At 40.4% G+C, this 27,587-nt stretch overlaps 1 pseudogene; it reads left to right on the forward strand.

Annotated features, from left to right (window-relative positions):
* The window catches only part of LOC147430777 (uncharacterized), a 34,880-nt pseudogene extending 18,446 nt beyond the window's left edge, over positions 1-16,434 (forward strand).
* Positions 16,435-27,587: the final 11,153 nt, after the last annotated feature.

Here is a 27,587-nt window from a genome sequence, read left to right on the forward strand (position 1 = left end):
CACATCTACTTGCATCTTGAAGGCATGTGGCACGACGTAGGACTCGACTCTCATCTCGTGGGGCACAATAATTGCAAGATATGCCCCTCATGGCTGTGGCAAGAAATTTGTGGGCTGATATGGCATGGAAGTCAAAATCCAAATGGAAAGTGATGGCCCCTCTCCAGCTGCAATGACCTACGCAGGCATCTGGAAGGCATGTGGCTCTGTCTTGCTTTTTTAGTCAAAATCTAGATGCAAAATGAGGGCCTCTCTCCAAATGCAATCACCTACGCAGGCATAGATGCAATCACCTACACAAGCATCACATGTCGCAAAGATTTTTTAATCACACGTCGATCACAAGCATTGACAACTTTCAAATCTATCATACTCCCTGTCAGATGTTCTGTTCGCAATGTCAGCAGATGCAAAGCGAGGGCCTCTGTTTATATGCAATCACCTACGCATGCATCTTGAAGGCATGTGGATCTATGCAAGGAAGCTCCTCAAGGAAATAAGCATATGCAAGGAGAAGGCATTTCTTCAATGCAATCATCTATGGAAGCAAGCACCTATGCTAGCATCTTGAAAGACTTCGTAATATACTGACATGGGTGAGAGAATTTATGATGAGGGTGCTAGTCAGTCACAAGCTATTGAGAAATAGGTTGCTCTTAGTAGGGATTTTCTTTATATGTATGGCAAATGTGGTGCCCTTACAATGTCCACAGAAAGGCAACAAATCCACTAACAACTCTAGATAAGAAGCAATACTCGTGAAACACATCAAGCAGAATCACAAACACATGAGAAGTTCTCATGTCCAAACTGTCATCACTATTACAGATAAGCCCAACGTGGTTGTTTCAATATGAAAGAGGTTGACATGGGTGAGAGAATTAATGATGAGATTACTAGTCACGGGCTGTTGCAAAAAATTATCGTGCTTCCTTTAATCTGGAGTGTGGATGTAAGATTTGTCCCACAGGGGCAGGGCCAGAAATCTCTAATTCTCTTTCAACAGATGCAAAGCGAGGGCCTCTCTCCAGATGCAATCACCTATGCATGAATCTTGAAGGCATGTGGCTCTACGCACGATGCCCAACATCATTGATGCAAGGAAGTGCATCAACGAGAGACATTCAATCCCACGATGAGTAAGCATTATCGTTTTTTGATTTTTGACACTGAGAACTCAGTTAATGAATTTATTGAAAATTGCACGCTACCGTGGGAATGGCACGTTCCCTCGTATTATAAAAATTTGGGAGGATTGTGCAAACTTCCCCATATACAGAGGTCTGCATGTTTTTTTTTAATTAAAAAAAACATGAAAATGGAACAATAAACAATTAATAACATTGACATCTTGTATGATCACGAACATTGAGCTTGACAAAATTCCAACCCTCCTTGTCGTTTTTTGCGAGGTACTCCTTTGAAGCACTACTCTGAACCATGACAATAGGTATCCCAAACACTCTCAAGTAAAAAAATCTAACAAGCTTTGATGAAATCTCTCTCTCTCTCTGTGCTTTATTTTCTCTCGGATAAAAAATCTCTCTCTCTCTCTCTCTCTCTCTCTCTCTCTCTCTCTCTCTCTCTCCTTCGTTTTGAAGTCTCTCCTCCCATTTAATAAATAGCTTAGACATAAATTAATAGCATCAAATAAACATTTTTTTTTCATTTGAGAAGTGCCGAAATGGCATATATAGTTTCCAATATTTTACTTAATCTTAATTTGATATGGACGTAGCTAAGGAAGGAATTTAGTTTTTTCAACAAGGTGAAAATTCACTATGGCCTACATAAGGCTATTCCCAAGAAATTCCTAATAACAAGTGATAAATCACGAGGCCTGCAACTAAGAAGACAAGACTTTAGTAAAACTTAAGGAAAAATTATCAAAATATCCCTCTAATTTGTGGGAATTCCAAAAATACCCTTAAAATTTCAAACATTGGTGCTCAAGCTCTAGGCATTTGAGACGGTCCGGGGCGGGCAACAAGAAGAGTGGCCTCTAAGCACCCTTCTAGGCTCCCGTGCTGCTCAATTGGGTTGGGGTTGGAAAAAACAACTAACACACACACAAACCCACAACCTAACCCTACACAAATTTGGGGCACCACCTAGTTTTGGATGCGAACTAGGACGCGTAGAGAGAGAGAGAGAGAGAGAGAGAGAGAGAGAGAGAGAGAGAGAGAGAGAGAGAGAGAGAGAGAGAGAGAGAGAGAGAGAGAGAGAGAGAGAGAGAGAGAGAGAGAGAGAGTGCTCGGGCTGCTTTGAAATGTATCGACTGTGATCAAGCAAGCACAATTATATATGTAAGAAAGAGAGAGAAGAGGGAGGGGATGCTTGTTGCATTAATACCTTCTTACAAATCTGTCATGACCAATCAAAGTGAGATTAGTATTTTTTCAACATAGCTTGAGTAAATTACACCACAACACATCACAAGAAAAGCCACCCCAATCACTGTCTTAAGGCCAGGGGAGTCCTCTCCACCCTGTTGCCCTCTTACAGTATGTGGAATTTATGGCTGAATTGATGACAACACCCAGATACAAGCTAAAAAGAACTTAAAAAAACACCAAGACACTTACACATCATTTTTGTCCATTACTTTACGTTGGAAGAAAGACAAAGTATCCAAGATTAATCCAAATCCACCCTCCTTGATTCAGCAAATGTTGGGCTTACACTTAGTAGGAGAAATGGTAGATTTCCTACTCTCAATTGAATGATCACTCTCTCTTACAATGGCATAGAGTTCCCTTGCTAATCACCCCTAATACAACACATGCATATGCATAAGACAATGAGCTTCCACTCAAGAGCTCCTTCTAGAGAGGTTGAGCTTGGCTTCTCAAGCTATAGCATAGTGCTCTTGCTTATGGCTCCCCCCTTTTTGTGCTAGCTACACCCTCCTTTTATAGAAATTTTGAGGGCTAGGGTTACTCCTCTAACCATGGTTGGGTTAGATTTTCAGCACTTATCTAATTTCTTTTGCTTGGAATTATCAAGAAGTTGGTGGGGATAGATGAAGAAGAGAGAGAGGAGAGAAGTGGAGGTGATAGGACTTTTCATAGTAGGTTAGTATTAGTAAATTAGTAGAGTTAGTATTTTTATTAATTTACAAATGGAATTGGATATTTACAATGGAAGTATCCATATAGGATACAAATAAGGAAGAAAAAAACTCTTAATAGGTAAGAAAATATGGATTTCTTACAATGTTGATGCTCCAAGTGTCTTGAGTAGGGTCAATTTTGACGCTTGTTGACGGTCCACTAGCTTTGACGGTACGTTTTTTCTCCACTCTTGAACTTCCTTGGGAGCCAAGGTATGTGAACATGAGTAATCAATCACCATGATTTTGTCTTTCAAGAGAAGAGGTTGAATTTTGTGGTTTTTTTATAGATATGGGTAATATGGAAGAGGAAAAATGAGACTAGGTGGTCAATTTTGGAATGGAAGTGTGTGTAGGAGACATGAGTTCACCATGGTTTCTCTTATTCTTCAAGGTTCATAAGAAGGTGAGTAGGGTGCAGAGAGGAGTGGTGAGAGTGGTGGGGATGATGAGTGGAGAAGTGTGTGTGAAAGAGGAAAATGATAAAGTGGAAGAGGGAGTGTGGCTGCATAGCATGGGCAAACTGGGGTCCACCAATAAAATCATAGCTCACAGTTCGTAGCTCAAAAAAATATGAAAAAGTTTGAGGTAAAAGTTCAGCCCACGAGCTACAACTTTTGTTTGTATCACCTTTTCAAATTCGAGGAGCATGTGATCTTTAAAAATTCAGCAAAACCGACTTTTTTTTTCCACTGCACAAAGTCCTTGTGAGGTCCTCTTTGGATGATTCTTTTGAATACCTCCAAGAGTGAGCCCCCCATGGTGCATGCATGCATGCCACATACCCTTGACCTTATTTGGTAGGTCTATAATTGAAGATATCGTTGAGATCATGATATAAGTGAATAGTACAACTAAGAAAATCAAATATTGAGGGGTCTAAAAAAATATGTACATGTCAAATATAAATAATATAGGTGGAAAAAATATAAAGGGTTCAAAATAAATCTCTCTCATTATAAGTCTACCATAAAAAGATGAATATTTTTGGTGGTCTAATTTATGAGAGTAATAGAGAATAGATGTAGGAAGGAAAAAACGACAATAGTGAAAAAATATACACATAAATAAACTAGTTTTTTTGGATTTTTGTTGGGATGGAGTTACATAAAAAATAAGAGAAGCTTGAATGAAATTATTTTTATATGGAATAAAGAGTACGCAAAATGGTAAGAAAAAATATGGTCATGTTGAGTCAATGTACATAGCATAAATAACACACCATGGGTAGAAATATTTAAATAAATACGAAAATAATTATGTAAAATCCTTTTATTTAGGCCCTATATACAATGAAATATTTACACACAAATGGGCCATAATATACTTATATTTTTTTATTTATTTTTATTTTTTTGGCTCAACTAGCCGAGTGACTAGCTAATTAAGGATTTTTAAGAAGATATGGAATAAGTCTCCTAACTCACACACACCTATATACAGTGAAAGGGTAGGGATAGCCATAGTGTTTGGAGGATTTTGGTTGCGTGGGTTAGCTCACTATGGCAATTACGGAGAGCCGAAGAACGGCTATCATTAGCCCTCCCCCAGGATGATGGTATATTCATGTACCGTCATAGAGCACCTTTCCAAAGAGAGTGCTTCAGAGTCCTTCACGAGATCTTCATTGTTTGGCCCCTCAGAATTTTGGTTTGAGTTACACTCATGCTTCACGGAACAATACCTACATGAGATAGCTGCCTTTTGACAGATCTTTGGTAGATCCTTTGGTAGAAGGCGACTCAAATAAGGCTTTAAGCGATACCCGTTTACCTTCTTGGAGTGCTCTTTCCCATTCAAGTCCATAAGTTGATAGTAACTTGAATTGAAAGCCTTATTAACTATGTATGGCCCCTGCCATCTAGTTTCAAATTTGGCATCAAAATGATTATTGAGTCGATTGTCATACCTTAGCACAAGATCTCCTTCATTGATGCCTTTGTCCTTTAGTTTCTTGTCAAGCTTCTCCTTCGCCTGCGTAGCTTTCCTCTTGTAGCACTCGTATGCTGCTTCTCTTTTCCACTCAAGCTCAGCTAAGGTAAGAAGTCGATCCATCCATGCTTCTTGATCATCTTGTGCTACTTTGCCATGAAGTCGCATTGTTGGAATGTTGAGCTCAATTGGTTGTAAAGCCTCTTGACCATAGACCAAGTGAAATGGTGTGAACTCCGTGGCTTCCCTATATGTGGTTCGATACGCCCACAGGGCACCATCCAAGAATTCATCCCACAACTTTGTCTTGTTTTTCACCATCTTTCTAATGATGCCTGCAATGACACCATTAGCTTTTTCTACCAAACAATTTGATTGGGGATAGTAGGGTGTACTATGACGATGTAGAATGTGAAGTTCTTTACAGACTTCTGTGAGCAAGCCCTTTCTAAACCGTGGACCATTATCAGAAACAATCTCCAAAGGTGTGCCAAATCTATAAAAAATGTGAGTGTAGACAAATTTGCTCACTGTCCTCTCATTTACTCTTGCCACACTTTGAACTTCTACGCATCTCGTCATGTAGTCTACAACCACTAGAATGTAGAGTTTACCATTTTTTGTCCTAGGGAGAGGACCCATAGCATCAATGCCCCACTTTTCAAAGGGTCCATTTGCAATTACGATTTGCCTTGGACCATAAACCAATCTTCTATTCCCATTTACCTGACAATTGTGACAACTTTTACACCAATGTTGGACATCCACATGCAGACTTGGCCAAACATACCCCGCAAGCAAAATCTTCTTCACAGTTAACTCTTGGGAAAAATGACCACCACATGCCTCTTCATGCAAACCTTTTAGAATGGCTGGAATCTCCTTGATAGTTGGTACTCTTCTGCACACTTGATCCTTCCCTCTTTGATAGAGGGATCCTTCTAGAAAGAGATACGCGCTTGCCTTTTTCATGAGTCTCCTCTTCTGAGCCTTCGTGAAGTCTTGGGGAAACTCACCCTCCAAAATGTAGCTAATAATGGGAGTCAATGACTCCAATCCCTGGTATCTCGGTTGCTTGACAGTTGCTGCCACCATGATGACCTGCACTTCTTTCTCAACACATGTAACTGCTTGTTGTGCAAGTAAATCGACATCTTCATTCTGTTTCCTAGGAATATGATATAGTTGCACTTCTTCAAATTGATTAAACAATCTACGAATGGCATGAACTTTTGTCCTTAGGCTTTCATTCTTGCATGCCCAAATGCCTAAAATTTGCTTCACAATGAGAAGTGCATCCCCTTTTACCATGAGACGTTGTATACCTTGGCCAATGCATATCTTTAAACCATGAAGTAGTGTGTCGTATTCTGCTTCATTGTTGCTAGTTGAACCTGGTAGATTGACCTTCTCTTTCATGACCACCTCTCCACTTGGGTTGAGAAATACTAGCCCTCCCCCTGCTTTTCCTGTGGCTCGTCGAAAAGCTCCATCAAAGAACAAGGTAAAATCATTAGGAATACTTTTAGGTGGTGTCAATGGTAGGGTCTTTACTTCAGGCACCTCAATCTCCTTCTCATGTACCTTATAAGTGAGAATCCCTGCCAATTGTGCACTCACACTATCCTCTACCTTGAAAGAGTATTGAAACTCTTGCAACTCCATAATCCACTTCGAGATCCTAGTGCTAAGATTCATTTGAGATGACACCAGAGGAAATAATTTTTTTGCAGTGAGAATTACAAAAGGTTTTGGTAGCAAGTAGGATCTAAACTTTTTCACTGCAAACATGAGAGAAAGCATCATGAGTTCTGCCTCCGTGTAGCCTCTCTTTAAAGCATTCATGACCCTACTAGCAAAGTAGATGGGTCGCATCCTGGTACTGTGGGGATCTTGTTGTAATAAAACTGCACCAATTGTTTCCTTCCCAACACTAGAGCTAACAAAGAATGTGTACTCCCAACAAGGAGGCATGAGTATTGGTAGCTCTGACAAAATGACTTTAATGTTACAAAAGTACTCTTCAAGCTCATAAGACCATGCAAATTCTACTTGTTGTGTCAAATTTTGCAAAGGATGAAGCAACTCCGAAGCTAAGTGAATAAAGCGTGACATATACTTCACCTTTTGAATGAATGAGATGACCTCTTTGAGATTCTTGGGTGATGGGAGCTCAATAAGAGCCTTTGCCTTTGAAGGATCCACCTCAATGCCTTTATAGGAAACCTTGTGACCAAGAAAAATCACTTCATCCTCACCTATGTGACACTTGTCGAGGTTGAGTTGACCTCCCATGTAGTAGAGCTTCTTTAAACCTTCTTCTACCCTTTGTAGATGCAATGATTTTGAGCTATAAATGCAAAAATCATCAATAAAAACCCTAATGGCCTTTCCAAAGAATGCTTGAAACACCATGTTCATGAAGCGTAGGAAAGTTGCAGGAGCATTTGTCAGTCCAAATGGCATGACTCTAAAAGCATAACAACCCCAAGGAGTGATGAAGGTAACATGAGTAGCCATCACACACAGTGTACTTCTCATGACCAGCTACCTCATTTAGTATCTCATCCTGAAATGGGAGGGGAAAGTGATCTCTTTTTGTTGCCTCATTGAGTGGACGGTAATCCACACACACCCTCCACTTGCCGTTTTTCTTAGGAGTGACAACAACGAGAGAGACCCACTCTGAATTCTCCATTGGATAAATGAAACCTGCTGCTAGAAGCTTTCTTACCTCCTTGAGTAAAGGCTGTTCCTTGATGACTCCTAGCCTTCGTAGCTTCTGAGCCTTAGGTGTGGCCTCTAGCTTCAACTCAATTTTGTGTTGAACAACATCTACTCCACGCACTTCGGTGTAGTCTTTAGCAAAAAGCCTAGGAAATTTCCTTAACACACCTTTGAGATCCTCTCTTTCATCCTTTGTAAGTGTTGTAGATAACATACCTTCTAGCATTCTTTCATCTTCCACTTTTTGGTTTTCTTGGGAACCTACCTCTTCCAAACTTGGGCAAGAGGTCTCTTGGTTGTTTGGCTTAAACCTTACCCCCATGACTTCGATGGAAGACTCCTCTTCAGTAATGCTGCCGCTACTTTCTCCTTCTGAAGTGTTATCGGTCCAGCCTTCCTCTGTCTCACTTTGAGATGATTCTTCATGGAGCTCCTCTTGGCATTGCTCCTTCATGTCAAAGACAACCTTCTTATGATTGTCATTCCTGCAAATTAGCTTTCCACTCTCCCAATCCTGTAAAGCTCGCATTTTCATTAGCCATGGTCTCCCTAGGATAAATGGGTAACCATTTCCTTTCGTAGACATAACATAGAAATCCACCGTATTCTTAATGCCAAAGGCCTCTACAAAAACATTTTTACAAATGCCTACACACCTAGCTTTGCTATTGTTTGACATCTTGACTTTAATTTCAGGTGTCTCATGGATGTGCATGCCTAGTTTTTGCATGAGTCCCTCTGTCATGATGCAAATTTGTGCACCCCCATCCACTAGACCTTTCCTAACCAATCTTCCTTTGATGTAACAATCGAGCACAGGTGTAATATCCTCATTCATTTCAGCATGTGCAATTTTTACAACAGGCACACTCTCTTTTACCTTTCTCCTAGTGCTAAATGCCTTTGTTAAATCCCACCTAACTTGTGGGCATAATTCAAGAAACTGAGGCCATGAGATATCAGGACCCTTACCTCTCATGTCTTCCAATAGGTTGTATGGAGCCATACCATGTCCAAGAGGGAAGTCTTGGAGATTGATACGACGTCGAGTCCTCTTAGCTTCCTTGGTCTCCTTTGCCTTATTGCCTCATCCATGGTCACTCTGTGATGTGACACCTTCTTTCTCTTTACCTTTTCCTCGGCCACGCTTAATGACATTTGCTTCCATGTCAACCTCATTTGAGTTTCTCACCTCTACCACATGCACATTTGGATCTGGCAAAGGTGGAACTCCTTCTACCCCTTGTGGAGGTGGTCTTGCTCCATTTGGTTTTTGTAGAAGCCTTGGTTGTTGACCAGTTCCTTCACCTGCATTCATCACTGGGTAATGCAAGTTAGGTCTCCCTGGCTCCCCACGGGGCCAAGGACAATTATACATCCCATGTCCAGACTCACCGCAATTCCAACATTGCAAGACTCTCCTAGGTCGTGAATCTCGCTCTTCAAACTTCTTTGCTTGTCCCTTTGGACCTACAGCTTGTGCAAGGTGAATTGACAGGCTACTTAAAGATTCATTCAACTTCTCGATTACTTCAGCTGTTACCTCAAGAAGCTCCCTAGATGTCGATGCTTGTGACTTACCTTTGGGTCTAAGACCTTCTATTGGAACCTCTCCCCTTAGGCACTTGAGTTTCCTATACTTCTTGGAAGCTCTAAATTCAGTTGCATCATAGGTGGCAGGTGCATCCGCCTCCACCTTTACCTTAAGATCAGGAAAGAGTCCAGCTATGAATCTCTCCTTCTTTAGAAATTCTGCACCATCACCAGGGTTAGCAACATTTCATATCCATAGAGCCCAAAGACGTAGAAACTCTTGCTTGTACAAGTAGTAGTCATCTAAATCTTTTTGCTTATGAGAAACAATGTCTTGCCATAGTTTTTGAGTGTTTTGGGGATCAAAGAAGTATCTTTTGAAATGATTCAAAACTTCTGTGTAATTCCCCTTAACTTCCTCAGGCAAAGAGTCAAACCAAGTGCTAGCATATTTCCTAAGGACCACCTCAAACATTTCTACGCACTCTTGATCAGTTACTATCCTCTTGATACGGCAAGACATCTTGAAATTTGCTAAAAATAATTCTGCATCCTTTCCAGGCTCTCCAAAGAAAAGAGGGTATTCAGACATTTGGCGTTGGCTTTCCATTATTATGAAAGATTACAACACGAGTTGCAACAAGGGATACAATAGAAATTTAGAACCACTCGTCTGCAAATGAAGAAGTAAGAAAGTACAACTCTAGGTTTTCTTCTTCAGCTATCCAAGCTTCAATGGGGTCTCGATTTGTTTGATCAAAACCAAAGGGTAGACTATTTATGAGCTCTAAGAAGGGTTGAAATTCTTCAAAGCTAAGGCGATATACAAAAATATCTAAAACTTCATTTTCTGGATCTAGAAGAGCAACCACGTCCCAAGTAATGAATTGCACTTGCTCTACAATTCCCAATGCACAAGCGGTTTGTATAAAAACTAGATCTTCATGCTCGTCGAAGGCTGTGAGAAAGCAACAATTGACTAGGAGCTCCTTTCCTTCTAGTTCCACATAGTCGGAATGAGGCAACCTTCTCACAATTTCATAAAGAACATCCTCCTCAAGTCCAATCAAGCTTGCAAGATTTAAAGACTCCACTTGTGCTACAAAACTCCTGGACAAAAACTCCTTAGGATTATGGTTAAATCATTCATAAGCATCAAGAGATTTACAATGTCTCTATGAACAAAGTGTCATAGAAAGTAGAAATGGATGAGAATTTATACAAATTTGCAATCTTCTCTATGCTCTCTTTATTAAGACAAGCCCTAAATAGCTCCCTATCTCCTTTGTTGAAAGTGAAAGGAAGACTATTAATAAGACGCAAATGAGGGAAAAATTCACCAAATGTGAGTCTATGAAGCATGAACTCTGGCCGCAAGTTTCCTGAAGAGTCTTCCTCAATGGTGAAATGCACTCGCCAAACACCAAATTTCACTCTATTTACCAATCTTAGGGCACACACTATTTGGATGAATGTACGGTCTTCCTTAGTACCCAACAGCAAAAGGAAAATGGAATCCACACGCCGGACCTTTCGTCTTAGCTTCACTACGCTCTTGTTATGAGGGAGACGCTTTACTACCTGCTCGTGCAACTCAATCGGTAATAGAGCTAGATCTCTAAGGATTGAATTTTCACTGCACACACACTCCTTGTTAAAACAAATGATCGTTTTTTTGTTTTTGTAACAAACGTGGACAAACAAAAAGCCAACATAAACACTATTTTGTTTGGTTGCACTTCATTTTAAAATAAAATGAACACATGTACATCAAAAGAAGTGTGGTAGTTGATGAGAGGTAGAATGACAAATTGTGGAGATGCAAGAATTTCCCATGTTCTTTCAGCCCCAAACATAAACACCATACGCTGCTGAAAATGTATCTTTCTACTAAGTGCAATATTTATCCTAATATGTGGTGTGAAGTAAAAAGGGAAAATTTCTAGGCCATTATCCATGCTCTATACATAACCTAATGCCTAAACTAGAACAAAGATATATACATCGAAACTAAGATTGTACCTAATGAAAGGCAAAATAAAAGGATTTACCGAAGCGTTTATTTCGGCTAACCTAAGAGAACCTAAAATTCTACGAATTACGTGTTGAAATTGCAACTTAGTACTAACAATTATGTGTACCTTTTGCCTTGCAATCGAAATGAAAGGATCATACAAATTCTCGTGATTCATGCAAACTACTTGACTATTCTAAAGATTGATCCTACACAAAAACATACACAAGTTGGCTCCTCCGTGGGGGCACCAATTTGAGGAAGTCCGGGGCGGGCAACAAGAAGAGTGGCCTCTAAGTACCCTTTTAGGCTCCCGTGCTGCTCAATTGGGTTGGGGTTGGAAAAAAAAACAAACACACACACAAACCCACAACCTAACCCTACAAAAATTTGGGGCACCACCTAGTTTTGGATGCGAACTAGGACGCGTAGAGAGAGAGAGAGAGAGAGAGAGAGAGAGAGAGAGAGAGAGAGAGAGAGAGAGAGAGAGAGAGAGAGAGAGAGAGAGAGTGCTCGGGCTGCTTTGAAATGTATCGACTGGGATCAAGCAAACACAATTATATATGTAAGAAAGAGAGAGAAGAGGGAGGGGATGCTTGTTGCATTAATACCTTCTTACAAATCTGTCATGACCAATCAAAGTGAGATTAGTATTTTTTCAACATAGCTTGAGTAAATTACACCACAACACATCACAAGAAAAGCCACCCCAATCACTGTCTTAAGGCCAGGGGAGTCCTCTCCACCCTGTTGCCCTCTTACAATATGTGGAATTTATGGCTGAATTGATGACAACACCCAGATACAAGCTAAAAAGAACTTAAAAAAACACCAAGACACTTACACATCATTTTTGTCCATTACTTTACGTTGGAAGAAAGACAAAGTATCCAAGATTAATCCAAATCCACCCTCCTTGATTCAGCAAATGTTGGGCTTACACTTAGTAGGAGAAATGATAGATTTCCTACTCTCAATTGAATGATCACTCTCTCTTACAATGGCATAGAGTTCCCTTGCTAATCACCCCTAATACAACACATGCATATGCATAAGACAATGAGCTTCCACTCAAGAGCTCCTTCTAGAGAGGTTGAGCTTGGCTTCTCAAGCTATAGCATAGTGCTCTTGCTTATGGCTCCCCCCTTTTTGTGCTAGCTACACCCTCCTTTTATAGAAATTTTGAGGGCTAGGGTTACTCCTCTAACCATGGTTGGGTTAGATTTTCAGCACTTATCTAATTTCTTTTGCTTGGAATTATCAAGAAGTTGGTGGGGATAGATGAAGAAGAGAGAGAGGAGAGAAGTGGAGGTGATAGGACTTTTCATAGTAGGTTAGTATTAGTAAATTAGTAGAGTTAGTATTTTTATTAATTTACAAATGGAATTGGATATTTACAATGGAAGTATCCATATAGGATACAAATAAGGAAGAAAAAAACTCTTAATAGGTAAGAAAATATGGATTTCTTACAATGTTGATGCTCCAAGTGTCTTGAGTAGGGTCAATTTTGACGCTTGTTGACGGTCCACTAGCTTTGACGGTACGTTTTTTCTCCACTCTTGAACTTCCTTGGGAGCCAAGGTATGTGAACATGAGTAATCAATCACCATGATTTTGTCTTTCAAGAGAAGAGGTTGAATTTTGTGGTTTTTTTATAGATATGGGTAATATGGAAGAGGAAAAATGAGACTAGGTGGTCAATTTTGGAATGGAAGTGTGTGTAGGAGACATGAGTTCACCATGGTTTCTCTTATTCTTCAAGGTTCATAAGAAGGTGAGTAGGGTGCAGAGAGGAGTGGTGAGAGTGGTGGGGATGATGAGTGGAGAAGTGTGTGTGAAAGAGGAAAATGATAAAGTGGAAGAGGGAGTGTGGCTGCATAGCATGGGCAAACTGGGGTCCACCAATAAAATCATAGCTCACAGTTCGTAGCTCAAAAAAATATGAAAAAGTTTGAGGTAAAAGTTCAGCCCACGAGCTACAACTTTTGTTTGTATCACCTTTTCAAATTCGAGGAGCATGTGATCTTTAAAAATTCAGCAAAACCGACTTTTTTTTTCCACTGCACAAAGTCCTTGTGAGGTCCTCTTTGGATGATTCTTTTGAATACCTCCAAGAGTGAGCCCCCCATGGTGCATGCATGCATGCCACATACCCTTGACCTTATTTGGTAAGTCTATAATTGAAGATATCGTTGAGATCATGATATAAGTGAATAGTACAACTAAGAAAATCAAATATTGAGGGGTCTAAAAAAATATGTACATGTCAAATATAAATAATATAGGTGGAAAAAATATAAAGGGTTCAAAATAAATCTCTCTCATTATAAGTCTACCATAAAAAGATGAATATTTTTGGTGGTCTAATTTATGAGAGTAATAGAGAATAGATGTAGGAAGGAAAAAATGACAATAGTGAAAAAATATACACATAAATAAACTAGTTTTTTTGGATTTTTGTTGGGATGGAGTTACATAAAAAATAAGAGAAGCTTGAATGAAATTATTTTTATATGGAATAAAGAGTACACAAAATGGTAAGCAAAAATATGGTCATGTTGAGTCAATGTACATAGCATAAATAACACACCATGGGTAAAAATATTTAAATAAATACCAAAATAATTATGAAAAATCCTTTTATTTAGGCCCTATATACAATGAAATATTTACACACAAATGGGCCATAATATACTTATATTTTTTATTTATTTTTATTTTTTTGGCTGAACTAGCCGAGTGACTAGCTAATTAAGGGTTTTTAAGAAGATATGGGAAAAGTCCCCTAACTCACACACACCTATATACAGTGAAAGGGTAGGGATAGCCACAGTGTTTGGATGATTTTGGTAGGGTGGGTTATCTCACTATGGCACTTACGGAGAGCCGAAAAACGGCTATCACTAGGTAGATTAAAATTGAAACCGAGATAGGATTGCCAAAAAGCGCACGCGCACACGCACAAAAGTGTTGAACTGCTAAAGACTCGTGTTACACACGATGAGGGTCGATATGGATCCTGAGGGAGAGAGTGAAGAGCGTAACAGTGTCCTATTATAGACGTCCATAGCATTCTGTTTAGCTTGTAGGGGAAGACGCCTGGGCGAAGAGTGCATGAGAATGCACAGATTCTGAGGTGTCTTTTATAAATTGACATGTTCTTGTGAGAGACACAGAGAGCATAGGAGAGAGAGAGAGAGAGAGAGAGAGAGAGAGAGAGAGAGAGAGAGAGAGAGAGAGAGAGAGAGAGAGAGAGAGAGAGAGACGATGATGGTTATATAAAGAGTGAGTGCATCTCTTCCTTCGAGTGTGGAAGTTTTTCTATCTTCTTATTGTTGCTGCCCCTGCAAGAAGAAATCGCAAAAGAGAGATTAAGGGGGAGAGGGGACTTTTAAGCAGGGAAAAGAAAGGCAATCAGAAAATTGATTCCCCGTGTGTAGTAGGCCCATTACTCCCTAATATTACCTCAATTTATCACCGCAAGGCAGGGGTGCCCATTTAAGTGTGGATCAGAGGCGAGATCACTAGTACAAAGGTGGTTATATAGGATCAAGAGCGTCAATGCCAACAAACTGATAGAATTAGCAGGCAACTCTGACAAGGCCCAGGTCCCCCTTTCCTAGAAATGAAGACTACGAGACTCGACATAATATAACTTGGAAGTCGAAGGAAACTACCCCATAATCCATTAGCATACTGCTTCTGCTTATATAACAATTAGATACTACCTGTTATAGAATCTGCAGTCTCAACCCTTGCGTGAATTGTCATGAGGCATGGTCGCAAAGTGTAAGATCGACGTCAGCGCCTACACAACAATATAGAAGTAATGATCTAGCTAGAAATGGAGGGTACTACTACAACGGCTACCACTGCACCTAGTATCTATAACAAGTGGTTCGGCTGCTCTCTTGCTAATAAATTTAACAGCCATTATAGTATGCCTTCAACTATGATCATTTGGAGGCTGCTCGCTTCCTCCCCCTTCTTTACATACTCACTATGAGAAGCATCCCGACCAAAGACATTGTAGAGGTGTTTTCTCCTCTACAATGAGGCCTTGGATCGGCAGCTATGCCTGCTCTGAGTCCTGACCCCCTCGCGGACCATTTACTGCCACATTGCCTACTGCTCCTACATGCACAACTCCATTTGCTGCTAATACTGCTCCTGCTCATGCTTTGCATACGTCCCCTGGCTGCTTCGTGAAACTGAGGGCGATGATTGACACAAAAAACATCACATGTAGTGGTGCAAACTGATTAAAGATTTTCCTTTCAAGTGGGATTCAAGAAACAGTCTGCCCCCTCCTTGGGACTAACTTAAGAAACCAATCACTAAAAAGTTAAAACCTTATAATTTTTTACAAACCGGACACTTGGTCATGGATGTTGCACTAGAAAAGAGGAGCCATACATTAATTTTGAGCACAATCAATAATGTAGTCTTGGAAAAAAATCTTATCTCAATATCCGTTGAGAGAAAACATATTGTCACCCACAGGCTTTCACTCTTAACTTTCTCATAAGTGCTCACTATAATACTCACCAATCAAACATTTTCATTTTTTATTTTTATTTTTAAATACATATGAGATTTTTCACTAACAAAAAAGGGACCACGTCACTATGGCCTTAGCCCTTTGGGCAGGCCAAAAAGCTTCTTTGAGAAAAATAGAGAGTGACACTATAATTGGCTTTCTAAAAGAAATCCTTAATGTTGTGTTGGGTTAGGGATATTTTCATTGTTTTCAGTGCATGATAAAGACTTACCTTTCATTTCACATCCTAACATGTCTTCACACTTCTTGCATTCTATTTTTTTAGAATGCTAAAGTGAAGCTCTCATCGGTTGCCCCCGTATGGCGTAGGAAGAACTTGAAGGACCTCGCAACTTTGCTGGGTGATCCACTTTTTGTCCCATCTGCCAGAGCCTCGGGTGTAGCAGCAAACAAGGTTTGTATTTGGTGGGATCTGCGAAAGCCATAGCCAAAGAACTTGGTGGTGAATGTTGGGACATGACTAAAGATCATTCCTCTCAACTTTAACACCTTCTTCAGGGCCTGCTTCAAATGCAACAAATTCGGCCATTATGTGAGGGCGTGTCCCGCTGAGGTGCTAAAGCCTACAGGCCAAATAATGGAGAGAAGTGAATTACAGGCTACCCCACAGGGTGGCACAAATGTAGTAGATCCAACAAAGAAGCCTACTTAAAATCTTGGCAAGACAGAGGGTGGTCAAAATAAAGTCAACTCGGATAAAGATGTGGAGAAACAAGATCATGGCAACTGGGGTAAGGGCAAGACCACCCAAAGCTACCGCTTTTCATCCACCGCTCAGCAAAGAACGGCCATCCCAGTAATGCATAAAATCGTGATGTCTCCAACTCTTAGGTCAAAAGATGAGGGCTGGCAACAAGTATCTCATATTTCAAAAGCGCAGGCTAGGGCCTTGGGACGAATCTAAGGTCTTCCACCGGGTTTCCCAAAGCCTCCTTTCCTAAATGACAACTTATTCAAAGTTTTGGGGAAGACGAATCAAAAGGACCTTTTCACTTCCAAGCTGGATACCATACAGGTTCCAGCAGAAAAGGAGCCAATGGAAGAGGACAACCTGAATGGGAACTCTGTTGAAGAGTTCCTAGAGGCAGAAGAATTTGTTCCCCTTTCCCAATGATGGGTACTCTCTCTCTTCAATCTTGGAACGTGAAGGGATTAAAAACCCGGAAGAAGGGTACTCTCTTCTGGGAAGAAGTGAAGAAAGAGAAGACAGTCAATTGCTGGGCCATCCAAGAGCATCATTTGGATGCTCGTAGCAAGAGAAAACAGGCTATAGGAAAAAAACTTATCTTTAATGGGGAAGGAAGTGATGGTTTCAGTGGTGTCTTGTTCATTGCTGACAGAGATTTGGAGCCAAAGATGGTTCTAAACCACCCCTCCGGAAGAGTCCTTGGTGTTAGAATCAGATGGGACAATCAACCTATCACCATAGTAAATGTTTAAGGCCCTTGCAACGCAAAGGATAGAGCTAAACTGTGGATGCAGCTCAAGGATACTCCAATCGAAGGGGAGTGGATGATGGTTGGAGATTTCAATATGGTCGAGAAAAGCAAGGATAGAACAGGCTCTGCCAGCATACTGGCTGGATCAAAAAATTCTAAATGGGTGAGCTTATGTGAGAAGTGGGCTATGATTGACTTGTGGGAAGTGGGCCTATGGAACAACATGCGTGGATTCACCTACACAAGCCTTAAGTATGCCTGCACTGCCTCCCGGATGGACATATGCTACTGCTCTCATCAAGCTGACTGGATCTCATCGATGAAGGTAATCTCAACAAAAAGCCTCTCCAATCACATGCCATTACACTTACAACTCAAGAAAGAGGGAGGGGGGGGGGGGGGGGGGCAATTTCAGAGAGGGGAGAAAAAGCTTCTGGTTATTACAGGGACACACCTATTCAAAGACCCTCTCTTCAGAGGCATCACCAAGAAAGCGTTGGGAGAACTCAAGAAAGATGTGGGGATGAATAAAACTAGTGCTTGGAATCTATTTGTTTGGAGTGTACAAAAAGCTATTAAAACTTTGGGTCCTCGGGTTAAAAAAGCCAATGAGGCACATATCAAACATCTCACAGAGGAGGTAGCGCAATTAGCCTCTAGGAAGGCTGTCGGACTGGCTACCGAGGATGAGCACAAGAGATGGCTAGAAGCTAAATCTCACCTGGCCAACGAACAGCTGGAGGAAATCAAGAAGGCGAGATTGCTCTCTAGGGAAACTTTCCTTCAACCAGAGCCTTCTAACCAAGCACATTTTTTAAGGGCTGTGAAAGTGAGAAATAGTCGAGGCCGCGTGCAAGTGCTCCATGATGAGAAAGGGAATAAAATTCAAAACCAAGATGAGATGGCTAGACTTATGCTCAATTATCTCAACCAGATTATCGGTCAGCCAGAGACCCAATCTCAAGAAGTGGAAGAAGTCCGAGCGTCTTTACTTGGGAGTGTTGAAAATAAGGTTCCCGAGGAGGAAGCCAACCGCATGGAAATGGACTTCTCTGAGGAGGAATGCTCAGCGGCGCTAAAAGCTCTTGGCAATGAAAAGTCCCCCAGTTTGGGATGGACTGACGGCTGAATTCTTCATGGAATTTTGGGATGATCTCAAGGGTCTAGTCACATAGATGGCCAATAAAGTTGTTTCAGAGGAGTTGGTGGATACAAGTGTTAAGAGAGGGCTTATCAAGCCCATCCCCAAATAGATCTGCTGCTCTCAACTTAAACATTGGAGTCCCATTATTACGATGATATCAGTAGCATACAAAATTATTGTAGAGTGCGCATGTGATGAAGAAGGTAGGAAAGAAGACTATGCACACACACCAACACACATCGAGAGACACACACACACAATCGTTACCCTGCAGGCAGCCATTCAATGTGCTCCTCTTCTCTTCTTCTCTTTTAACTATTATCCAAAGTATATTTACAACATAGTATAGTCAGTGTCCAGCGGCCCATATCACAATTGACATATTCTTTAACATCATATTCTTTAACACTCGCCCTCAAGCTCAGAGTCAGCTTGCATATGATGGATTCCCAATGCTTCACGAAAGTAGAAAAACTTCTCCTTTCCAAGAGATTTTGTGAATATATCCGCAACTTGATCATTTGTCTTCACATACGCCAAATCAATCTCATTTGCCAAAACTTTTTCTCTAATGAAGTGATAATGTACCTCAATGTGTTTAGTGCGAGCATGGTAGACTGGATTCTTTGCCAATATGATGCTGCTAATATTGTCACAATATATAATGACACTATCAAGATAGTGAAAACCAAAGTCTACCATAAGTACTCTCAACCATGACTCTTCACATGCTGCCAAAGCTGCTCCACGATATTCAGCTTCTGTACTTGATAATGCTACAATTGATTGCTTCTTGCTACTCCAACTTATCATACCATTGCCAATGGAAAATGCATAACCATTTGTATATCTTCTATCCATAAAATCTCCTGCCCAATCTGCATCTGTGTAACCATAAAGACAAAGCTTCCCATTCTTGCGATACATAGTGACATCCTCAATGTAATGTCAAGTAAATAAGACTTCCATTGTCAAGTAAATAAGACTTCCAACCGTCTTCTTTCCTGCCTTCTTCATGACCTGTGCACTCTACAATAATTTTGTATGCTACTTGACAATAACACTGTCAGTATATAGCTCAATGTTATTGTCAAGTAAATAAGACTTCCAACCATCTTGCGATACATAGTGACATCCTCAATGTAATGTCCATCATCAACCAACTTCACATTTTGATCAAGAGGTTTATCAACCGGTTTGCACGCTGTCATTCCATACTTCTCAAGCATGTCCAACGCGTATTGTCTTTGTATCATCCAAATTCCTGATAAAGTGTTGACAATTTCAATTCCCAAGAAATCTCAACTCACCAAGTTCCTTCATGTTGAATTCTCTCAACAAACTCTTCTTGACATGCATAATTTGCTCATCATGACTTCCAGTGAGAATCAAGTCATCAACATAGATACCAATAATGACGATCTCTCCATCAACATGCTTCAAAAACAATGAGTGATCAGCTGTAGACTGTTTAAATCCAATCTTCTTCAAGAATCTGGTTATCTTTCCACACCAAGCTCTAGATGCTTGCTTCAAACCATACAATGCTTTCTTCAACTTACACACATAATATGGAAACTCTGGGTGTTGATAACCCTCTGGCCGTATCATATAAACTTCTTCTTCCAAGTCATCATTCAAGAATGCATTATCGACATGCATTTGCCGTAACTTCCAACCGAACATACTTGCCATTGCTATCACCAATCAGACTGTTGTCATCTTTGCAACTGGACTAAATGTCTCATCATAATCAAGACCTTTTGTTTGTGCATAACCTTTAGCAACAAGCCTCGCTTTGTATCTCTCCACACTACCATCTAACTTGCACTTGACTTTGTATACCCATTTTGAACCAATTGCTTTTTTTCCACTCGGCAAGCGAACCAAATCCCAAGTGTGATTCTTCACAAGAGCATCCATCTCATCATCCATAGCTGACTTCCATTTTGATTTTCCAATTGCCTCTTGAAAACATGTAGGCTCTTTATGTTTCACACGTGAAACCATGTATGCATAATGTGTACGCATGTAACCGTTGTATGCCAATCTATCAACTGGATAACGTACCCTCTCTGATCTTCTCAACTGTGGTGCACTCTTCTCTTCAACTCTTGCATATGGGGGTACCTATTTCTCAATATTCTTACTGCCAAGTGTCCTCAAATGTGGTAAACCATGATCTTCATCGAGTCTTTCATCTCCAGAACTCTCTTCAACCACTTTCTTCTTGCCTTTCTCGTCTCGCTTCTTATCTCACAAAGGACCGCTCCATGGGTTGACACTTCTTGTACTCTCCTCTGCCATATGTGGTCTTGAAATAGTTCTTCTTGATGGTCCTGGATTATCAACAACATGACGCACATTCTCTTGCTCTTCATACTCATCTTCCATCATCACTGGATTTGGTTTATACCATGGTTCATGCTCACAAAATTTGACATCTCTACTGACATAAACTTGTCTTGTCGTAGGATCATAGCACTTGTAACCTTTCTTTTCAACTGGATAGCCCAAGAATATACACTTCACTGCCTTTGGCTCCATCTTCTTTCTTGCTTCATTTGGCACATGAACATAGCAAACACATCCAAAAACTTTCATGTAGGAAACTGTTGGCTTGATCCCATAAAGTCTCTCATAAGGTGAAATTTCATGAATGGCAGCTGTTGGTGTTCGATTCATAATGTGTACTGCTGTATGAACTGATTCAGCCCAATATGTTAATGGCATATTCATCTCATTCATCATGGCTCTTGCAATCTCTGCTATGACTCTATTCTTTCTCTCAGCAACTCCATTTTGTTGTGGTGTGTATCTGCAAGTAATCTGTCTTCTTATGCCTTGTTCACGTAAGTAATCATCAAAACTATGTGACATGTACTCTCCCCCTCCATCTGTACGTAGGAATTTAATTTGACAACCATTTTCTTTCTCAACCATAACTTTGAACTCCAAGAAAGCCTCAAATGCCTCTGACTTTGCCTTTAGAAAGGAAACCCATGTCATTCTGCTGTAATCATCCGTAAATGTGATAAAATATCGATAACCATTTGGTGTAGCATGATCACAAGGTCCCAAATATCTGAATGAACAATTTCCAAAGGACTTTGGCTAATTCTTCCCCTCTTTGGAAATGGTAAACGAGATTGCTTTCCAAATTGACAAGCTTCACAAACATGATCAAAATTCAATCTGCCAAACTTTGGTAATACACGTACAATTTGATTTGATTGCATATGCTTTAGTCTTCTAAAATTGACATGACCAATCCTCTTATGCCATAACTCTGCCCAATTATCTTGAGTAGCTGATTTGTTTGCATACATACCACTGTGTAAACATGGATCTCTAGCTTCCAATGAGAACAAGCGACCTTTCTTTCTTCCACGTGCCAATATCTTGCCTGGTCTGCCTTTGTGAAACTCCTCTATGAAGCAACCATAATGATTAAAACGGGCTTGTAACCCTTGATCTGTCATTTGTCCAACTGATGCTAAATTCTTTGTGATTGAAGGCACATATAGAACATCTCCCAATGTGTTGTATGTCCCATATTTTTCTAGCAATGGAACTGAACCAACATGTGTAATCCGATGCATAGTATCATCACCTGTAACGACAAACTCATCCTCTTATAATTTCTCTTTTCTATCAAACCATTCATTATGATATGTCATATGATTTGTGGCACCACTATCTAAATACCAATCATCTGTATGATGTGTCTCCACCATGCTTCCAACAACATGCTCCATAGGAAATAAATGTCCACTTGATCTATTGTCATATGTATTTTGATCATGAGGATTGTATCCAGCAAAGTTTCCTCCATGTCTGCCATAACCTCGGCCTCTTCCACCACGATCACGATTTTGATTTAGCCTTGTGTAACATTCTCTTTCAAAGTGACCATAAATGCCACATCTGTTACAATATCCATCTCTTTGAGGATGTACAAATCATCCACCTCCACGTCCACGAGTTCGGGCTCTCCGCCTGCCTCTTTGGCTATAATCATTGTAACTTTGACTTTGTTGGTTTTGCGATTGACCTCTTCCAGCATTGTTTCCACGACCATAGTTTCCTCTTCCACCTCTATTGTTTCCACGACTTCTAGAGTAAAAAACCTGATCTCTGGAATTGTTATTTGATGTAGAAGGACCTGACTTGCCTAACTTCACCTCTTCTTGCAAACAAAGGTTTACTAACTCTTCAAAATCAGGCATGTGTCCTCGAACAGATATAGATGTATCCAATGACTTGTATTCCGGCCCCAAACCATTCAATGTCACTGAAACTAAGTCATCATCTGGAACTTCAATATTAATGCTCGCAAGATCTTCCTGTATTTGTTTTATCTCTGTCACATAATCTGATATGGATCTATTTCCTCTCCATACACAATGTAACCTTTGCTTCAAGTGAACTTTTCGTGGTTCTGTATTGGAGCTATTCATTCTTGCTAGTATCTCCCATGCTTCCTTTGGAGATTGAGCCTTCTTCACATGTGGTATAAAGAAGTCACTAATGCATAGTGAAATCCAATGCATCACTTTCCTTGAATTCTCGATCCACTTCTTGTAAGCTTCTACTCCTGCTTGCCATGTTTTATGTGCTTCAACATTCTCTCTATTTGGTTCCAAACCAACCTCAGGACACTCTTGTTCACTTGTAATATAATCCCATAAACCTTTGCCCATGATAAAGTTCTCCATGCTGTAAGATCATATGCTATAGTTCTCTCTGGTCAGCTTCTCTCCAACAATCTGTGTGACTTGAGTTAAACTTTTTGCCATCTTCACTCTCTCAATTTCTTGCAAAGTATTTTGACAAAATTTCGGCAGAGTTTCCTTTGTATTTGGACAATATCTCAAGTGACAATCTCAACCAAAGTACTCATAAACACTGACAAAAAATCTCTCACTGCCAAGGGAAAATCCACTGACTCACTTTGCCACAGACCGACTCAGTACTATGCATAAATACTCTAAAACAATGTCCACATGGACCTGTATGCAAATGCAATCCATATGCTGTCCTGTACCACATATCCATACATCCACCTTCTTCCCATAGTCGTAAACGACATATGAGGTCTTTCGTGGGGCCAGTCGGGGGTTCGCTCCAGTACCTAATCCACCTTGCCAAGGTACCAAAGCTCCCAAGGCAAGGCTTCAAAAAACCTCACTCGACCCTCACAAAGGCTGAAGTTTTCCAAAATACATTGACCGCATATCCATACATAACCACAAAGTACTCAATCTGACAATATAACCGCCTCAACTTCTTCCCACAACCTTTCTTACATAGGCGACTGTCCATAATGGACCCACAACAACCAAACATAATCTTCAATAACACAATATCATGATGAAAAAGCTCTATGTTGCTCTCCAAAACCTGTGTAAATGCTGAATTCTTCACCTGTAACCTGTAAATCTACTGCCGAGTGCAAAACTGGACATCTCCTATGCTTGTGTGAGCTGGCTGTTTGCTGCAAAAAATTGTAGATTTTGGCAAATTTGAGTATGCCTATGCGTCCGAAATGCCCAAAAACATAAAGATAGACTCCTAGATCACTGTATTCCGAGTTCGGGTGAGGGAGTTATGACCAAAAAACCTCTCTTTTTTACTGTTTTCCAGAGCTGCGGAAACCTATGTATTGACTGTAGCTCCTCCCCTTCCAAACCCGGATTAGAGTGATTAATGCTTTTATGATACCGTATAATGCTTTCCTCAGCCCCGTGCTTAAGATGGCTAAGTGTAACTGGTAAGAATTCAAAAAACCTGTGAAAAGGTTTCTTTGGAAGAACAACACAAAAAACTCTCGGCCATGGTAGTGGGTTAGATGGGAGGTAGATGCTCGCCCGGTAGACCAAGGAGGGATCGGCATTCTCAACCCTGTATCCCATGTTGAGGCCCTATGTGCCCAATGTATGGTCTCATTGGCTAAACAAGACCAAGATTGGGCTATCATGACCAAGGAAATGCTTGATGTAATAAAACTGGGATCAAAAGGGGGAAAGTGGAAGGGGGTTGTGGTGCACAACAAACTTCTCGCCCCGAAGTGGTCTTATCTTAGATCTGGTGGACTCTCAAGGGAACTGATGAGGTTTTGGAATGGGGGGAAGCAACGAGATACTCTAAGAACTCCATTTTGCAATGGTCCCCTTTGCTCTCTAAAATATTGGGACCGCCGCAAAGCCCTTATTGAATAGAAATGGCCAAGAATGTGAATAATAAGGGGCTCGTTCGACTAGAGCAATTCTGGGATGGCAACAGTAAGTGCTGGAAAACTGCTGACTCTTTAGCCATCCAATTTCAAATGAATGGCTTTGAGATCTTACTAGTCTACAGGGTGATGAAAGAGCTTGATAAGGTGGTGATGCCAAATTGTGAATCCAACTTTGAATGGGACACTTGGAGATGGCCGGGGAGTAGCCTCTTTTAAAAACCACATTCTAAAGGCATTTACCATGCATTAATGAACGAGGCTAATTGGTGTAGCCCCCTCAACAAGTTATGGAAGAGGCATTGGACGGGAAAACGGTGGGAGAGAGTCATGGAGAACATCTGGAAGCCAAGGTGGCCTCAGTATATGAAGATATTTATGTGGAAAGTGATGTGGGGTGCTCTACCGACAGTCGTAAAGATTCAAGAAAGAGGAATCGGGTCCGATCGTTGCTTGGGGTGCAGAATAGCTAGTGAAGACCTAGCCCACCTTTTCATGGGATGCCAGGAAATCAGTGGCATGGCTGGGAAAATATGCAAATGGATTCAAAGGACATGGCAAATTAAGTTTTTTAAGACTAATTAGTTCTTTGGTAGTAACAGGTTGGGAAGTCCTACTCTTCTTGTTTGCACTCAAATAATCAGGTACTACTTCTTTCACCAGATTTGGCAAGCAAGGAACTGCTGTGTGTTTGAGGGAGATCCTGGCTGTGGCGAGCTTTTGTGAAATTATACAAGAGAGCAAAGTGACGATCCACATGATCGGAGGCAAACAAGCATCAGAGGACTGGTCTAGAACAATACATGTCATGATGACATCTTGTAATAAGTAAAGCCTAGGAGTAGTTGTGGTTTCTCTAGCAAGCAGAAAACTTGTAATCCTTTGACCCTCAAGGCTCGGTCTGAGCTCGAGGTTGGTGTATATTTCTTATGTTCTTAATACTATCCACTCACAATTGTGAGTTTTGCAAAAAGAAAAAAGAATGCTAAAGTGAAGCTTCAATTCACCTTGCATAATTTTTAGTAAATTTTACACACACACACATATGTTTTTTTTCATTCTATTGTTTTAGAATGCTAAAGTGAAGCTTCACCTTGCATAATTCTAATAAATTCTATACACACACACACACATATATTAATTAGTTCTTTTTATTTCACATTTCATCTCAGAACTTCACATGGCTTTACATTTCTTGCATTTTATAGCTTGATTCCGGTCAGTGTTAACGTTTGAAAAAGTTTATTTTATTAAGCGGCCGTTGATCGAGTTTTCTCCTCACAAAGAAGAAAACAGGAAATACTAGCATAAATTTTGAGATTTGCAAAATTTTTGGACGACTTTCTCACATATTTCATCGGTCTTTCTTTCGTTTACCATGGTTTGCAGCTAGCTAGTCTCGATTTGCAATCGGCTCAAGACTAAGCCGAGGCAATCCTTTCCCAAACACTGATAACAGTTTAATTCAACCTAACAATTTTATCACTTTCTTATTGTTTTTGAAAGCCGTCATGACCCTTTCACTTGTTTTTAAACATGTATTGTCACAATGCAATATTATGTTTTTTTTAAAAGTGTGTAACAATAAACTATTTACATTACAATATATATTTCAAAGGCATAAAAAAATAATGTCTGACACAAAACTCAATGCCCCTCTTTAAAACAGAGGTACACAAATGTCAACACCCTCTTACAAGGCCCTATCAAAATTAATTTAAAATTATCATTAGCTTGTCATGTGGCATTAGTCGACAAGCTTTCTCCAATGGTCCAGATTTGCACTCACAAATCCACCCTTCACTGAGGACTCCTTATGTAGTCCAAAAATGCCGGTTGAGGGCAAGTGCAAAAGGAGAAATTCCGCCCCAAAATAGAGGAAAATAGTGTAAAACAACAAAAAATAACCTAATTTTTACATTTTCCTCTTGGCAAATTCAAGAAGAGGACTTTTGTATGTTTGGGAAATGGTTTTTCCCTAACACTGCCCCTAGGTCATATAGCTGCCCTAATGCTAAGGGCTTGTGTTCCCCACAACTCGTCCCACTCCCCTGAACGACATTTAGGCCCAATGCCCAATCTCCCTCCCCCAAAATAAAACACGCAGACGTGATAGATTATATTGTTGGAGGTTACCCCTATTTTGAATAGAACTTACAACCTTCTCAAAACAAACAAAAAACTAATCATGCTGTTGTTGCAATTTTTTATGCATCATCATTGCCATTGCCTTGTAAGATAGAGAGAGATAGTGAGAAATGAAATGATATATTAACGTCTTCAAAAGGGCAAATTGACCTATGAGACAAAAGAGTTTATAAACGATGAAACTCATAAAATGTCTTTGTAAAAGACTGACATAATAAAACTGACAAACTGAAAAACCAAAACCATGAAACTGAACTGAGCTAAACTGAAATGGAACAAGAAGGAATGGGATGAAATGAAATGAGATGAAAGGCTGAGATGTTGGGATCAAGATCCTATCTTATGATATCCTGCATCGGTCTTTGGTGGAGCTCATGAATGTCCTCCTCAATGAGTACTTTGAATGGGCGTTTCCCATGTCTCGCCAGAATAGTCCGGACCCTCTGATGCAGCTTACACCGATGTCTCAATGACCCTCGCAATCGTGGGCATCTGGATCTCCCAAGTTGAGTGGCCCTACCAGTCAGTGTACCTTTGGTACAGGTGGACTTTGAAGTCTGCTGTGATGCCTGCTCATCTGAATGTCGCGCATGTAGTCTGAGAAAATCAGTGATCTCCCTATGTGAGTGTCTCCTACTGTCTCGTCTCCTCAAGATGCTCTCCCTGTGTTTGCGCAACTCTAATAAATATAGCCCAAGGCATCTCTGATCTGATATCTCATAACTTTGGGCAATGGTCC

The sequence above is a fragment of the Adiantum capillus-veneris genome, chromosome 21 (genome assembly GCF_014529385.1).
Source record: "Adiantum capillus-veneris isolate H3 chromosome 21, ASM1452938v2, whole genome shotgun sequence".
In the NCBI taxonomy this organism is placed as follows: domain Eukaryota; kingdom Viridiplantae; phylum Streptophyta; class Polypodiopsida; order Polypodiales; family Pteridaceae; genus Adiantum; species Adiantum capillus-veneris.